This window comes from Alligator sinensis, unplaced genomic scaffold, assembly GCF_000455745.1.
Source record: "Alligator sinensis unplaced genomic scaffold, ASM45574v1 scaffold822_1, whole genome shotgun sequence".
Taxonomy (NCBI): domain Eukaryota; kingdom Metazoa; phylum Chordata; order Crocodylia; family Alligatoridae; genus Alligator; species Alligator sinensis.
The window spans coordinates 468,334-486,272 of NW_005842638.1; the positions used below are offsets into that span (position 1 = coordinate 468,334).

General features: G+C 41.3%; 1 protein-coding gene across 2 annotated transcripts in view; it reads left to right on the top strand.

The window, feature by feature from the left end:
• Positions 1-3,191: 3,191 nt before the first annotated feature.
• Positions 3,192-17,939, top strand: part of LOC102377760 (pulmonary surfactant-associated protein D-like) — a 76,143-nt gene continuing 61,395 nt past the window's right edge. For both annotated transcript variants that reach the window (XM_025215252.1, XM_006033468.2), the window contains exon 1: positions 3,192-3,503. The gene's annotated coding sequence lies outside the window, so the exon portion shown is untranslated. The remainder of the gene's footprint in view (positions 3,504-17,939) is intronic.

The window sequence follows — 17,939 nt, forward strand, 5'->3', positions numbered from 1 at the left end:
AAAGTAACAGAATGAATATATATTATAAAAGACACTCAAATGTGTTTTTATCATTTCAACTTCTATACGATCTCTTTCTTCTATCAGGTGCATGCCCATCGATGAAATGAATAAAACTGGTACACATTTAATTTTCCTTAGTGCTTGGCTAGCATGCACAGTTCTTCCATTGTCCCCTTTTCTAGCATTAAAGTGTAGGTGGTGAGAGGTAATAGTAACTGTTTTGTTTATCATCTCCCAGACCCCATCTTGCTTCAGGCATCAGAGGTAGAGAGATAGTGACAGAGTCACCTATAACAATTAGATGATGAGATTCCCAGTGAATACCTTAAAATGCCTGTCAGAACATATACCAATGCATTTTGTTAATAGTAACAGTGTGCTTCAGAATACTGCAATTAAGCTGCTTTGCTTCTAAAAGCTGTTTATGGTTTTTAGATTATCTGACATCTTCATGAAACTGTTTAGTACCCATGGTTACCAAATATGTCTCATGCAGTAACACTGTTCTGGTGCTTCATATATTGTATCGTATTAGCAGATTTTCCTTTTTCTTACAGTAATTTCCTAGCATCAAACCTCAAAGGTATAAATAATAAAATCTTCTCCAAATCTTAATATTCAGAAATGTCATTAACCCCTTAATTATTTCATATGCTTGTAGTGGGCCCCACTTAATATAAATGCTTATCTCTGGGATATTTGCTTTCAACAGAGGACATGAAATTTTGAGAGAATACGTAGCCTCAAAATGATTTATGTAGCACCAGGAATAGGTGTAATGTAGGAGTTCCTGTGTGGTTGGCAAACAACTTTCAGCCTAATAGGGGGCTACATGACTGAGTTGGAAATAGGAAAGACATCTGAGTCACAAAATTTAGCCTTTGTTATAAGTTAATATGTGCTGTGGCTTCTATCGCATATGCCAGTGTGGTTGTCTAGGGATACTACTTGTTTAATAAGAAACATTTTATTTATTCTGGCTTCTTATTTGCTGTTTTCAGTGCAATATTAAACAGACACTGAGGTGATATGCATATTGATTCCCTGTGGTATAAAGGATGCATCTACTCAGTGAAAAGATAGTTACTCACAAATGCCTTCAGCATTAAACAAAGTCCTATGTGAAGGACTGCAGATGAAGTTGGATATGTGTTGACACATACAACACAGGCATCTTTCAGTTTTTTCTTTGTCCATTTTTTCCTTCTACCTGATTTTCATCTCTTTTTCTGTCTTGCATGTTAAGGAAAGAATAAGTGTTTATGAACTAGTCTAAGTTATTTCAGCTTCTTCCTTACGTTCTTCTGAGAATCCCAGCTGATGCAGTATATATATATATATATATATATATAATTAATTCAAGTAGCAAAAGCCAATATGACACCCATATGTGTGAGTAATTAGCAGGTATAGTCCGATTACCATCTGAAGTGGGTAATGTCTTGGCACTAATGGGCCATTAGGATGAGTGGGCATTACAGTCTCAGCAAATTCTTTTGTGTCAAAATATTGTCCTGGGCATTTTCTTTTTTTTCTGCTGACAGCATAGCCTGAAGCAAATTCTTGGCTAACCAAGGAATCTACCTGATCCAATTTTTCTCAGGAGTGAATCCTAAGTCAAAGGGAAGCTATGGGGTAAAGGAACTGTTTGGAGCAAGTGTATTTCAGGAATGTACTAAATCATCCATGGCTTATTTTGCTTTCCTTATTTTCCTTGTTTTTAAACAAAAGCTTACAGGAATCCATTCAATTCAGTAGAGAGCTGCAAAACTGTAATGTGCATCATCTTATGCAGTATTTATTCTATTATTGCAATTTATCTCCTCCTTTCAGATCAGTAAATATTATAATTGGATAATATTTTGAAATGCCTATTGCTCAACGTTACTTTCCAGCAAATATAAATAAATAGTATGTTTAGAATTTTATCTTCTGGAAATGGATCCATGTTTCATTTCCTCATTCTCTCCTAAGCACTGCATAGGGACTAATAAGTTCAGTGGTGTTATTTACCAATAGGTCAAAATTAACTTTCTATTCACTGTTTGTAATTTATGCTGCCTTCAGGGACTGGAAGATTGATGTAGGAAGAAAGAGTGATTAGTGCTCTGACAGTGAGATAGTTGCTGCCTCTGATCCTGGCATGGCCTTTCTCACACCTCACTGCGTTCTAAGCAGCTGGCTTTTTATGGGAAACAGTAGAAGTGGACCCATGCCACTTACTTGCTGAGGATGGGGAAATGGGGATTAAAGAAGGGGGTGAGAGAGGGCTATTTGTTGTGATGCCACAAAGGCCCTTATACATGGGAATTCAGAGGATTCTTCCCTTTCTTCTTTGATGCTTGTCTATGTCTATCCAACCATGTGGGATATCACCCACAGAAATCCATGGCTGACACATTTTTGGGCCATCAGAGGTACAGTATCACTTCAACACTTGGATAACCAGAAAATTTAACATGACTAAAGAAAGAGGAAGGAGGGGCATTTCAAGATGCAGGGAAAGCACTTTGCCATGGTCACAGTAAATGAAATACTCTTGAGCCCTAATGCATTTCCTAATCTTGTATCCATCATATGAACAACACATGGAGACAGATCAATGTGAGCAAACCTAAGCAGGCTATGAATGGCATATTCAAGTAGTAAAATTCAGTAAATAAATGCTAAAGGCATTTCTCATGGTGTTACAATGCACTGATAGTGATTTTGATTGTAGTGACCTTCCTAATTGTGTTTGAGATTAACAACTCCTTAGATTTTATGGTTACTGTTAGGCTAAGACTACAAGTTACATGGACTGAGCTGAGAGTTAAGTGGACTGAGCAAAGTAAGGAGCTGATCCTACTTGGTTTGAAGCCAATGGCAAGATTACCATTAACTGCAATGTCAGAAGAATTGTCCCTGGCACTAGTAAAACAGCATGAGGTTTGTATCCCAGATGCTATTAGTAAAGATGAGAGGAATTTCTGTCCTCCTTGTGCCAATAGCACTGAAAGAGAGTGCTGTTTCTCCAACCCTGACTAATTATGTGAACTCAGACTCAGTTTGTACCTTTCTTTTTCCCACATCTGTATCCTTTCACCTATACAATCAGCTGCAAAGCAGCAACACCTTTACTTTTGCTGGGAGGACAAACATATAGCTCTCCTTTCGGCAGCTGCTGTTGTGCATGGCTTTGGCATGTAATGAAAAGCAGGTTCCCCTTTGAGATCAATTCAGCAGCACTTCTTTCCTTTGGAAAAGAAGCCTCTTCCCAGAAGTGCTTTGTGCAGCTGCCAACTTGCTTCAGAAAAGAGTTGTGTTGATATACATGAGAAAAATCTTTCATGACCAATTCTTTACTGCAGTGATTCTCTACCAGAGTGTCATGGCACCCCAGGATGTGTCCAGTTCCTTTGCAATTATGCTGCAAGGTATGAGGAGAAAAGCAGATCAGCTTAGGCTTGTCCTCACTGGCTGATTCCTGATTCCCAGCTGCCCAGAACCTCTGGAAGAAGGTAAGCACTGTAATACATAAATTAGTTTTTGAAATTGGGTGGCACCCAATTCACAAAAAATATGGACGTGTGTCTCAAGTCCTGTGAAGGGTACCTTAAGTTCAGTGAGGGGTACCTCAAGTCCGAAATGATTGTGAACCACTGCTGTACTGAGAAACTCCTCTCTGTTCAGTGGCTCCACAAACAGTTGTTGCTCTGTATCTGTATACCACATATCAATGCTGGTGTATAGCGTAATAGATAGGACACTGGGGTGGGATTTGGATATTTGATATTACTTTTGGCTCTGCCACTGCCTTGATGCTTGAACTTGGGCAAGTCACTTCACCTCCATGGAACTTAATATCTCCCTCTGTAAAATGGGGCTGATGTTATTAAATGTCTTTGGTAAAGCACTTCCCGTACTGTAGCTAGGTCCTATGATTGCTAATATGAGACAGATGATAACATGGTGGGAATTCAAAGAGAGGGATTTGCATTATTATTTTACTTTCTTTTACTAGGCATTATAAGAGAAATTAGTTTAATAGTTTCATAATTGTGACAGGCTAGCTGGTAGTGATTTGGACCAGGGGTTTTGAAAGGGTAAAAGATGATTAGAGGGCTTGGGATTCCCTTTCCTCATCAATTGGGCCTCACAGACTCATCCTCCATGTCCCCTGATTGGTCCCTCAGGTCACCTGGAGGGGGATAAAAGGGGCAGTGCAGTTGACTCAGAGGAGACCAGTGAGGGACCACAAGGAAGGAGCTTCAAAGAGCTGGGCCAGTGGGCGGGAGCAGTTGCCCCAGAAGAACCTAAAGGAATGGGACCTGTAGGCAGCAGTTGGACCCTCAGTAGTGCCCCGGGCGACTGGCAGGAGAGGCTCCCTGTTGGGCTCCAGGATCCCCTACGAGAGGCTGTGGCCAGCAGGACAGGTTCCCCAGCTCCAGCAAGGATCTGAGCAGTGACCTGAGAGGTTCCCAGCTCCGCTTCCAGCTCCTCTAGCAAGAGGCCAGGCAGCTTGACATGAGGCCGGGGTTCCTGGAAGGTCAAGACCCCTAGCAGTTTGGAGTAGTCCTAGCATTGGTGGCTGTGTGGTACAGTTTCTCCCTACCATACCACATGGGAGGTATGAGTTCAAGTCCTAGCTGGGATGACTTAGGTTGAATAAAGTAAAATGGAGATATTCCTGTTGCAGTGGAAAGGGGATCATTGTGTTTTCCCTCGTTCCCCCCACCCCACCCCTCCAGGTACCTTGGGCCCTATTTTTCTTGTTATCTGCTGTTTTGTATTTTGTGCCTTTTATATTTTGCCCACCAGTATTGTTTGTTCTGTTAGTGTTTTATATTTCGTTAACCCTGTCTTTTGTCAACTGGATGACTATGTCTATGATTGTAAGTGTCTAACCTTTATTGAATCCTGCCCCCTTGGGGCATTGTAGTGTCCCCTATACCCCCTGGTTTATACCTGTTATGTTCCCACTACTGTTCTGTCATTAAAAGGTATCCATATAAGTCCCCATTGGTGACCTGGCTCTGCTCTAAGGGGAAAGAGGCTCCCTACACCTCCAACAGTGCTTGTGCACCTGCTCTGATCCCTTCATTTGGAGAGGGGGTACATCTTGGAGTACTGCCCAGGTTACAGTTGGTAGGGTCGGAAGGGACCTGAGCAGATGATCAAGTCCGGCCTCCTGTGATGGGCAGAAAAGAATGCTAGGGTCAAATGACCCCAGCTAGGTGATTATCTAGCCTCCTTTTGAAGACCCCCAGGGTAGGGAGCACCACTCCCCTTGGAAGTTGGTTCTAGATCCTAGCCACCCTGACTGTGAAGTAGTGCCTCCTGATGTCTAGCCTGAACCTACTCTCAATCAACTTGTGGCCGTTATTCTTAGTTACTCCTGGTAGTGCCTGGGGCACAGGGACTCTCTCATTCCCCACAGATCCCCCCTGATATGTTTATAGATGGCCACCAGATCCCCTCTCAGCCTTCTCTTTTGGAGGCTGAACAGGTCAGGTCCTGTAGCCTCTCTTTGTAGGGCCTGTCCTGCTGCCCCCTGACCATGTGAGTGGCCCTCCTCTGGACCCTCTCAATGCTGTCCACATCCCTCCTGAACTGTGGTGCCCAGAACTGGACGCAGTACTCCAACTGTGGCCTGACCAATGTCGCATAGAAGGGAAGGATCAGCTCCTTGGACCTGCTTAAGATGCGTCTGTGGATGCATGACAAGGTGCAGTTAGCCTTATTGACCACGTCCTCACACTGGCAGCCCATGTTCATTTTGGCATCAATAATGACTCCAAGATCCTTTTCTGTCTCTGTGCTGATGAGAAGGGACTTCCCCCAGCCTATAGGCATGCTGCTGGTTCTTTCTCCCTAGGTGCAGTACCCTGCACTTGTCAGTATTGAATCCCATCCTATTCTCATCCACCCACCCCTGAAACCTGTCCAGATCTAGTTGTGGCCTGTCCCTCCCTTCTGTCATGCCCACCTCTCCCAACATCTTAGTGTCATTGGCAAATTTGAACAAGGTGCTTTTCACCTCCTCATCCAAGTTGCTGATAAAGATGTTGAACAGTACGGGCTCTGGGGGACTCCACTGCTCACATCCCACCAGGTCGAAAATGACCCGTCCACCACCACCCTCTAGCCAATTTGCTGCCCATCTGACTGTGCAGGCATCAACGCCACAGTCACCTAATTTTTTAATGAGAATGAGGTGAGAAACAGTGTTGAAGGCCTTCCTAAAGTCCAGAAAAACTACACCCATGGCAACACCTACGTCCAAGGATTTTGTGACCTCATCATAGAAGGCAACCAGGTTGGTCTGACAGGACCTGCCCCTAATGAATCCATGTTGGTTGCCCCTAAGCATAATATCCCCTGCTGGCCCCTTGCCGATGTGCTCCTGGATAATTTTCTCAAAGAGCTTCCCCAGGACCAAGGTAAGACTAACGGGCCTATAGTTACCTGGGTCCTCCTTACTCCCTTTAAGAGTCATTGAGAAGTGGTAGAAGTTTTTAAAATGTACTTAATAGCTTTTTTGGATACAGCAAAATTAATATAAAAATGAAATGAGCAGTATTCTAGGATCCTAAGTATGGGAGGTAGATGTTGGAAGGGGTGGTATATTTTGGTGTGATAATTAAAAAGGATATGGTATATTTTGGTGTGATATTTCAAAAAGTATTTTTTTTGGCATCTCTGTAAGTAGTCACTAGTTGTTTCATGTGAACAAAGATCAGCCTGATGGCCATTGACAAAACTTTAGCCATTCTGTTTTATTGTTTGTATGATCAGATGATCTAAGCCACATGGCGACACTCTTAGTTCCTGACACTATAAGTAAAAAGATTGGGCATATGGTTTTAAAAATACAAATAGAAAATATAGGCAAAATAATTATTACAATTTTTGAACAGTTAAAAAATACTCAGCACAGGTAATGTAATACTAAAGCAAATATGGTAAAAAGAAGAAATGAATCCTACACGCATTGGATCTTGGGTATATAATCATTTCTATTTTATAGTTCACACAACCTTCAATTCATTAATAAATTGCCAATGAATAAGTAAAACTACCTGCAAGCAAATTGCCATAACTACCAGCAGAAAAAGCTTCCTATAATTATTTGCCAGAATATTCACAATTACTTCTTATATCCCAACTGTACAATATATGGCACAACTGTAGCAAAACCCCCAGTTTTTTTCTTTTTTTTTTTTTTTTTTTTTTTTAAAATGCTTTCCCTCCACTCCCCCAACCTTTTCTGACTTTTTCTCTCCCTCTCTATTCCCTATAGATAAGTATAAGTGAGCTAAGACATAGGATAAGCTTCAGCATTTTATTTAGGTAGCAAGTTGTATTTGTTTTGTTTTTTCTCCTTCTTTGTATTGTATAATTATTATGTTTATATTGATTTTTACTGTTCTATATTACTGTTTTACTGATACTATATGATTTAGGCCTACATATATAAATTAGCATAAATCATGTCAAGTTTCCATTTTGGTTGTCAAGTCTCCATCTTTTCCCCATGCCCTGTTGTGTAACCTATGACTCGTACCTACCCCTCCTATGTAAATTGGTTCCTGGATGAATGGGGATGAATCTCCTTGAGAGACAATGGCAGTAGATCTAAAAATAGCTCCCTCTGAATGACCAAACCATCAACACCAATACCTAGACCAATGACCCAGCCCTTGGAACCACCCTCAGCATTCAAGAAACAAAGGATGAGGCAACCCATCATTGTGCCAAGGATACACATGCTGAGTAAGAACACCTGGAGCCCTCTGGAACAGGACTGACATTTCCTAGACTGGCCCTCCCCATAGGAGAACAGAGGTAGTCTGCCCCATAAAAGAGCTAGTAAAGATTGACTCTTTGGGATGCCCTCTCCATCTGGACCATCACCATGCCACACCACCTATCTACCCAGACGCCCTCCCAGTGACCCCCCTCTGGACAACACCTGCTGGACAAGAACCCCTTTCCAGCCTGGATAAGTAGCTATTACCCCCCACCTCCTCTTCAACCAAGGACTGGGACTCTATTTCTCTTTCCTCCCTGGACTCCAACCCTTCCATTGAGTCTTTCTCCTGCTGCCAGTGTGTGTGTGTGTGTGTGTGTGTGTGTGTGTGAACCAATAACTTCATCGGGCTGTGTAGTGTGTTGTCTGTGTAATAAAACTGTTATTTGGACCCCTGAGTTAGGTTTTGCTTTACTATGGTTCAGCCCTGCTCCAGTCTCTGCTCCTTGCCCCTCTAACTTCTGTCTCATTTCTCCCTCTCCTGCTTCTGGCTCGCCACCACCTCCAACACCTGTCCTGAGCTCCTCTCTGCTTCCAAACCCCCCTGGTTCTTTGCCACTGTCTTATCCCCACTGCCTTTCCCCCAGATCTCTGCCACTGCTATTGCTTTGTTGTCACTGCCTTTTCTCCTGAGCTCTGCCACTGTTATTGCTTTATCCCCACTGCCTTTTCCCCTGACCTCCCAAGTTTCTGCCTCAGTTTCATTTGTGGCTGTCTCCTCCTTGCCACCACTTATCTGCCCCCACTCCACCCAATATTTCAGCTGTCTACCTCAGTTTCCAGCCCCAAGCTCCCATGTTTCTGCCCCTCTCGCTTTCCTGACTGTCTCTTCCTTGCCACCGGGCTTTTCGCCTTACACCAGTGACCTTGAGGAACCCTGGGGCCACTTGATCTTAAGTAAACCCAAGCCTCAGTTCCTCAGCCAGCTTCCCTCTAGTTCACTGGTTCTGATCCTGGTTCTGGCAACTTTCACTCCCTACACTTTAATTCTCTCTCTCTCTCTCTCACTTTAACCTTCCCCCAAGTATCCCAGGTACCCCAAGTATGCACATATATACCATACCATCCAACTTAGGAACTTACCTGTGTGTGTGTGTGTGTGTGTGTGTGTGTGTGTGTGTACACACACATATAATGTCATCATGTGCGTGATATACAAACTAGTGATCTGTGTATGTGTACTGAGTGTGCAGGTATGGACAATTGATTTTTGTCTAACTTTTGGGGTGTATAGTGTATGTGCTTGAATTGGTGTAGGTATGCATGTGCCTAGGCTGGTTTGGATGTGTATGTTCCTGAGCTGGTAGTGTGTGTGTGTGTGTGTGTGTGTGTGTGTGTGTGTGCACCTAATTGATTTGTATGTTTGTATATGTGCAATTGTGTCACACCCTCCTGTCTAACAGTGCAATATTGAGATCCTGAGAGTTGGCCTGACCCTACAGGGCAACATAACCATCAATAAACAAATCTACAGGATAGAAGTTTATTTCCAGACATTCACAGTGGCCACACTGGATGTGAGGTTAAAAAAAAAAAAAAAAAAAAAAGAGAGAGAATTAAATGAATGAAGAAATCAGTGTGTCTTCTGTTGGTTCTGTTCTCTTCTTCCCCCCTTCACTTCAATTTTTCTAAAATATTGGAGTACTGAGACTTATTTGATACCTGTGGTTTTAATGGGAGAGATCTCATATTCTATTTTCAGTGTTGCATGAAAGAGACTTGGTTTGCCGTAGTTCTCAAAGACTAATTATGTAGACAGATTGTGAACTGAGATTGTTGTGCTCTAATGCTTTTATTCAGTGACAGGAGTTTGAGGTTGTGTGAATTATTTGTAAAGCTTGGCTTCTGAATCGTTTTCATTTACTTTAAAAATCTTGCTTTTTTTCAAGAGTGAAATGGAAAAAAATTTTTTTAAGAATTACTTACTTGACTTATTGAGTCCCTGAAAATTGACTGGTTCAGGTCATTGTTCTGAATGTACATTGTTCTGGAGTCATGTAGGTTTTCCGCTGATTACAATGGAATTCAGATCAGGTCTATATATTCATATATTACACCTTTTATTAAAATTGTCTTCCACTCTGCCCCCAGCTCATTTCTCTAGAGTTTGTCTGTGAATTTTACCCCATTATATGATCTTTTTTCATTTTGCCCATTTTTTTCAGTCTTTCTTAAATGGAATGTGAACCCAGTAAAGCTCAGGCTGATATATTTTTTTTTTAAATAATGAATCTGAGGGGGGTTTGAATTAAGCAAAATAAATGTACTCATCTTTAATTTAACATGCTAATTCCTTTTAAAAGCACCATACTCCTTTGTAACTGTATTCATGTTTAATGAAAACAGCAACAAAAAACCATTCAGAGAGATTCTTGTTAAGTTATTGGAATTTAAGCAATATCATATTATAAATCATATTATGCCTGCAGTTGTATTACCATGTGCTGTGATCCAATTAGCTTTAGGAAGCTAAGCTGAGTCAGTACTTAAATATTCCTTAGAGGTTTCCCCTACTTTGTTGTTTCAAAGTTGGTTGCTGGTGATTTAGCAGAAAATGTTCATCTCTACAACCTGGCATTAGCCAATGTCTCAAGGTAGTATTAGAAAGTGGAATTAGAGAAGTGAGTAGGGAAATACTTATCCAAACGTGTGCTGTTAGAGGACATATGAGATGGAGGATGCATATAAATAAGCTGCATCCATCTGGACGGTTTTATGTACATCAGTGGTTTTCAACCTTTATCATTTGCAGACCCCTAAAAAAAATTGAATTGGAGATGTAGACCCCTTTGGAAATTTCAGTTGGAGGTGTGGACCCCTTCACATTGTAAGTGCTAGTATTCACATACTTTTGATTGATCATAGTCATCTTTCACAGATCCCTTAAAGATGGTCTGCAGACCTCCAGGAGTCTACAGATCACAGGTTGAAAAGTACTAATCTACACATCTGCGGATAGCAGTATAAGAATGCAACTAGGTGCAAAAGCAGCGATTTCTGGTTGCTGCCACATCTATGAATGTGAACATGCGGCTGCCAACTGCATGCACTTTTTTGCATGCCACCAGTTGGTGTCCCAGGGTGGGTGCCCCTATCACTCCTCCCTAGGTGAGCCCCTGTTTCAGAATCTCTCACAGGTTAATTCTTTCTTAATTTCCTGCCTTGAATAGAGCAGGTTAGTTATTCTAGTAGGTGGAAGGGAGTACTCTGACAGAATCAGCAAGAGTATGGATGTAATTGCAGGAAAGCCTGCGTAAAGAAATGGATCTTGCATCTAGCTCTGAGTATGATGACATAGCTGTTCATTTTACTTCATCTGGCAGCACATCTGAAACGCATCTATTGAATTCTGTGACACTTTTTTTTTTTAACTACTTTTTAATTAAAATACTCAATTGGAGCTTCACCATTTAAATAAATCTTCAAATTTAATCTTCCAATGACTTCAGTGAAGATGCCAAAATTTCCAGAGGCTGGAATTAATGCTACATGTTTGCAAATTTATGGTATTGGATTAACGCTAAGAATAATTAAGCTGAGAGGAATTCTTCTAAATTCACTATGTGTATTTTCTGAAGTCATTAGGAATCCGGTATCTATTGAAGTCAACAGGAGGTTTGTTTTGGAGTTTCACGAGTCAGGATTCGCCTCCTATCATTTGCCAGTTTCCCTTTTTAATAATTTATGTCAGTACACTTTACTTCCTTTTCTTGAAATCACTGACTAAAATGACACCATATCTCCTGAAAGGCAGGCTAGCAGATGCAGTGCAGATTTATGGATCAGTTCCCAGGTTTCTATTGTACGCTGTGGTTTTCATTCTCTTTTTCCCTAGGAGTTTAGCACATCACTTCTTTGACAAGCACACTTTCACCTCTCCATTGCTCAAGACCCCTATAATATTTTTCTTTCTGTTGGGATTTCTTTCTGGCTGTAGATATAACATTCCCCCATATACCATTCAGGGCCCTTTATTGGTAGCACATTCTGTTAAGAATTTAATTTGAATTGGATACCTTTTTACACATTATTTGTAGTGTAGACATGCTTTCTTTCCATTATTGTTTACTGCAGAGATTTTTTTTTAAAGATGAACTTCAGATGTTCCTCAGGTTCTTTTGTAATTTCCATTACATCAAGCACATGAGAAGTCAGACACCTTGCAAATTTAAGCAAGATTTTAAAATCTGCTTTGGCTGTACAGGTACAGTAGATTTTTGTTTATGGTGGCTTCTTTTCCTCTGGACATGCTCAGTTTTATTATCCATCTGTCACCATTTTTAAGGGATGTTTTGTTTTTCTAATTCACCAACCTGTTACGCAATCTTTCCCTCAACAGTCTTTATCCTTGTCATAAACTAGCCTTGTCCACTTGGAAATCTCATGCACATCTAGTCTGAGATATACATTGGGCACATCTACACATGCACGTAAGTAATTTTTAGACTGGAGTCTACAAGGGCAGCGGTTAAAGCACAGTAACACTGTGTGTGGACTGACTTGGGACTAAAGTTAGTCCCAAATCAGTCCACACACAGTGTTACTGTGCAGCAAGGTGCCTACATGTACATTACTGTGCAATAACTAATTGGGTAGGTATCAAATTTATGGCCATATTTACTGTGCAGTATGGGCATGCATGTATAGATGTGTACCTATACTGTGAAGTAATTTTCAGCTACTACACAGTAATTTCAGTTACTGTGCAGTAAATGTGCACATGTAGACTCACCCATTGAGTGTGATGAATTGAGTAACTTTAGCATAGTCAATAAACTGGGAGTGTTTAAGTCTATGGACAACAATAAAAGATATGCATTGAACATTATGAAAAAGATTTTCCTGAGGGAGACCTCGTTCGTTTGTTTGTTTGTTTGTTTGTTTGTTGTGGTGAGAGAGTTAAAGTTACATTTTAAAAAATCACTAGTTTTGCCAAAAAGCACTAGAACTTTCCCTTGGCAGATCCCGAATAAGAGCAAGCGAGGGGACCATTTTGTTCATATAGCATGACCTCCTGCCTTATACAGGCCAAAATATTCTAATAAGTGCCTTTTAACAAAAAGAGATGAATTAAATACTTTATTATAGGTCTATTCAGAGTGCCCATCATAGTCATAGCAGATTGCTATTATTAGAAGACAGATTTCCCTGCATACCCATTACCTTAGAATCATGTGTTTATATACTGTGGTGATGAGCACCATTAGAAGCATCTTGGGAATAGTATGTATGATAGAGGAGATGGATTGTCTGATAAAGGGCATGTCTATTTTGCAGTATCTTCAATACTTTAAGACTCAGTTGAAAGAATAAAACAACCTTCTAAGCTTACATAAATCATTAGAGCAGTTTCCTATGCCTTATTTGTTTAGGAATTCTAATGATTATTTCAACATTTTTCTTACAATATTCTGGAACATAAAGATTCACTTAATCAGAGTGAAAACAGTATGGAAAGAGACCACTGTATGGAGGAGGAACATGTTGGCAGCTTTTATCCAATGGCTCTCTGGCTTGCAACCAAACTAATCCACCTCTGCCAACACGTTTACCGCTTATTATACCAATTATGCCAATACTGCTTATGTCTTTTCTTTATCACCTTTTATTTACCCAGGGTTTCATCATTATTAAATTGTGCAATTGGACTGCAGTAAGTCTATAATATTATCTGGGATACAGATTGTATGAAAAGCTACATACATCAGAAGATGTTGCTGTATTATTAGTACTTTAAACATTTTTTACATATGTCTCAGTTCACAAAGCTCAGCATTGACCATCTAAAATTATGTTAATATAATCTTCATTTCTCGACATTCCCCAAACATATCTCTAAGTGACTTAACACAAATGTTTCTGCAAGGATTTCTCTTTGGGGAGTGAGGGCACTCAGCATTCAGCCAGTCCCATGCAGGATTGGGACCTTTCCATTCTGAATTCAGAACTGTTGTACACAGCTTGATTATGTGAAATCGCATCCATTTCCAAAGGAACAGACAGGGATTTTGCAAACATGGAATTATTCCTTCACGCCTGGGTTAAGCCAAAGAAGAAACTGGACTCCCAGGGATGATGTATTCTCACCCAAGCACAAATATCTAAAAGAAAAGACCAAGAATGACTGTCCAAGTTAATTTAATTTTGTGTAAATGTCCTCTCTTCTTTTCCAAGTCCGTTCCAGTGAGAGAGTTCCACTTTAATTACCTCTTACCATAATATAGGTTCTAATGGGACTGAAAGGAATAAAACAACCTAGACATACCCTCTGCCCCACTGGAAGATATGCAGGTGTCAAATTAAGGTTCTTCTAGTACTTTATGAGTTAAGAGGATTATACACTGTTCTTAAAGACCATGATGCAATTATTTTACTTTTGTAGCTGCTAAAATCCTACAATCCGATAATATTTGATGAAGCATTTAGCATTTCAAATCTCAGTGGACTAAAGCAGCTACAAGTGAATCTTGATTATTTTTTAACTGGTGAATTGTATTAGATAACTTACTTTTTTTTCATTTCAGCATGCCATGTAAAAAGGGCTTGAAAGCATATTGTAAAAAATTCTACATATAGCCAGTGATTCTATAACAGATTTTCTCAAAAAGGTTTTGCCTGACTGCTTCAACTTTCTATTTATTATTTATTATTATTATTATTATTATTATTATTAAATATTTTATTTTTTCCAATCAACTTGGGATCCTATTGTGCAACACTCTATAAAAACTGAAATAGCAGTCAATTCTCTATAGAACTTAAAACTAACAGGACAAGACATAGCAGGTGAGTGAAACAAGATGTGTGCTTAGGGAGAAAGAGGGCACAAGGGATAACAAACATAAATATTGTGTTTAAGTACAGATTAGCTATATGTACAGTTCTTCAAAATCTATTCTTTTTCTTTCCCAACCAGTATTAGCATAATTTTTGCTTGCCTAGGCAAAGTATCATTTTGATAGCACTGTTTGGTATTCTTTCTTTTGATGGTGTTATCTTGGATTAACTTTCTTCATCAGTTTTGATTGAAGTTAGATGGTTGAATACATGGTGGGGGCTGTGAAATGTCCTGTAAACCTGGAAAACTCTTTAAGTCTTGGATCCTCTGCTATTCTCTGTTTCTTTCTGTTTCCTACTTGACACTAAAAGAACCAATCCTGACAATAAGGTCCCTGGAAAACATTATATTTAAGACGTGATTAACCAGTTAATCACATTTTAAGTAGTTTCACAGTTTGATAGTTGGTAGGGTCAGAAGGGACCTTAGCAGATCATCAAGTCCAACCCCCTGCCATGGTAGGAAAGAGTACTGGGGTCAAACAACCCCAGCAAGGTGTTCATCTAGCCTCCTCTTAAAGACCCCCAAGGTAGGACCCAGCACCACTTGTCTTGGAAGTTGATTCCAGAGCCTAGCTGCCCTGACAGTTAAGTAGTGCCTCCTGATATCTAGCCTTAATCTACCCTCTGCCAGCTTGTGACAGTTGTTTCTTGTCACTCCTGGTAGTGCTCGGGGGAACAGGGACTCCCCCAATGCCTGCTTGTCCCCCCTGACCAGTTTGTAAATGGCCACTAGGTCCCCCCTCAGCCTTCTCTTGTGGAGGCTGAACAGGTCAGGTCCCTTAGCCTCTCCTCGTAGGGCCTGCCCTGCTGCCCCCAGACCATGTGAGTGGCCCTCCTTTGGACCCTCTCAATGCTGTCCACATCCCTCCTGAAGTGCAGCACCCAGAACTGGACACAGTACTCCAGCTGCGGCCTGCCCAGTGTTGCACAGAGGGGGAGGATCACCTCCTTGGACCTGCTCGAGATGCATCTGTGGATGCACGACAAGGTATGGTTGGCCTTCCTGACTATGTCCTGACCCTGTAGGCCCATGTTCATTTTGGCATCAATAATGACTCCAAGAACCTTTTCTGCCTCTGCACTGACGAGAAGGGAGTTCCCCAGACTGTAGGTATGCTGCTGGTTCTTTCCCCCCCCAGGTGCAGTACCTTGCACTGTCAGTGTTGAAACCCATCCTGTTCTCATCCACCCATCCCTGTAACCTGTCTAGGTCCAATTGCAGCCTTTTCCTCCCTTCTATAATGCCCACTTCCCCCCACATCTTAGTGTCATCTGTGAATTTGAACAGGGTGCTTTTTACACCCTCGTCCAAGTTGCTGATGAAGATGTTGAACAGTGCGGGCCCAAACAATGAGCCCTGTGGAACCCCACTGCCCACATCCCTCCAGGTCAAAAATGACCCATCCACCACCACTCTCTGGATGTGGCCCTCCCACCAGTTAGTGACCCATTTGACTGTGTAGGTGTTGACGCCACAGTCTAGTTATTTAATGAGAAGGGGTGACCCAGTAGTAGTGACTCAGTCACACCTTAATGCAGTTAGTGGAGCAGCAATATAATGAATAAGCCACAAAATTATTACACATCTTTTGTGTAATAACTTTGTGGCTGGTTTCCATCATGCGTTAAATTGAGTGGCCAAGCATCAGCTGATTGGGAAATGGGAGCCCTTGACTCTGACATGTCCCTGAGGCTGAGAGTGGCATCGGATCAGGGCTTCCAGCTTTGAGGATGCATCAGAGTCAAAAGCTCCCACATGCCTCCAAGGCTGGCAGTGGCAGTCAGAGCTCCCAGCTTCAGTGTTTGGCTTCCAGTGTGACAGCTGGGAGCTCCAGCAGCTGGCACTCCCAGATCAGCTGATCTGCACTTCCCGGGGTGCATCAGAGTTCTTGTGTCCAATGTTCCCCTGAAGCTGATCCCTAATTAGCTGCTGCTCCCACATTCAGTTCAATGCATGATAAGAACCAGCCCATGAGTCTGATGTGCTCCCAAGGCTGGGAGAGTCAATCAAATGCCTGGTCTGTGCTCCCCCTGTACCGGCAATATGGTGCAGTGGGGATCTGATCCCCAATCCTACAATCATGCCTTCTGCTACGCACCTGTAACAGGGCAGGAGGTGTGATTGTTGGAATTGAGCATCAGATCCCATCATGCCTTTTCTGGAGCATCTTTCAGGCTCCTAATTGTTTTTGTTTATTTTTTCTCAGGCAAGACAAACTGTATGTAGATTTTATACCAGAGGTCTTGGGATGACTCGGATGTTGGCGCACTGTGCTCTAGAGCAGAAGGCTGTAGTTTCCACATCAAGCATTAGGCATTGTATTTCAGGGAGAGGGGAGAGAGTCATTATTAGAGATGCCATCATGAAGATGCCATGATGAGCCAAGTTCTGTTATGTGCATATATCCAAAGGACCTTTTCAGAAAGAGCAGACTATAATTCTAGTATTCAAGTAATGCTTTTTCTTTCAGTCAGGTTCTTTTCTCCACAGCCATGCGTTTGAGCTCTGGACATTCTAATAATGTCCACAGCTGCTTGATGTGTGGCTTTGTTGCTTGCACAGTCTTTGCAGTATCACTCTCTAAACCATTTCTATTTGTCATATGTATTGTGCCACTTGGAAAACATTACAAATCTGCCAACTTGTTTGGAATCTTTCATTTTCATTGTAAGAACTCCAAGCATTGCTGCTTCCTTATATTACTAGCTCTGACATGGCATTCCTTTCCTGCCACTGAAGCTGCAGGAGTGAAGGATGATGCTAGAATTGAATGTGCATATTAAACTGTACGGTTGTCAGGAGGAATCTCCAGTTGATCATACAGACTTTTTTTTTTTTTTTTTTTTTTTTTTTTTTCAGTGATTCCAAGACAGAAGTTTTCTAATGACTGTACATGGTAAAGACTTCCACAAAGAGATAATATTGACACTTTATAAAGTACTGGGGAAATTAAAGATTTTTTAATATTCTGCTTCTAAGCAGTACTTCAAAGAACAAAATTGCTTCCTTATTTTCCAGAAAAGTGCTTTTGTCTTCTACTCTTCTTACTCATCTACTCCTATGAAAGGCTTTGAGTGACAGCAGAGTAGCCAGTGCCATGACCCAATGATTGTGTGCGCGCTTCGGCACTGCAGAATTATTTCCCGCCACATGGAGCTTTCTTTGCACGGTGCAATTCTCAGCTGCAGAGAGAGAACCCCGGTGCAAAGGAGTTTCCGCCACCCGTATGTAAACTTGGCCACCATTATTGGCTGTTTCTAAATTATTCCTACGTGGCGGCTAACGATTTGCTTTGTTAGCCCG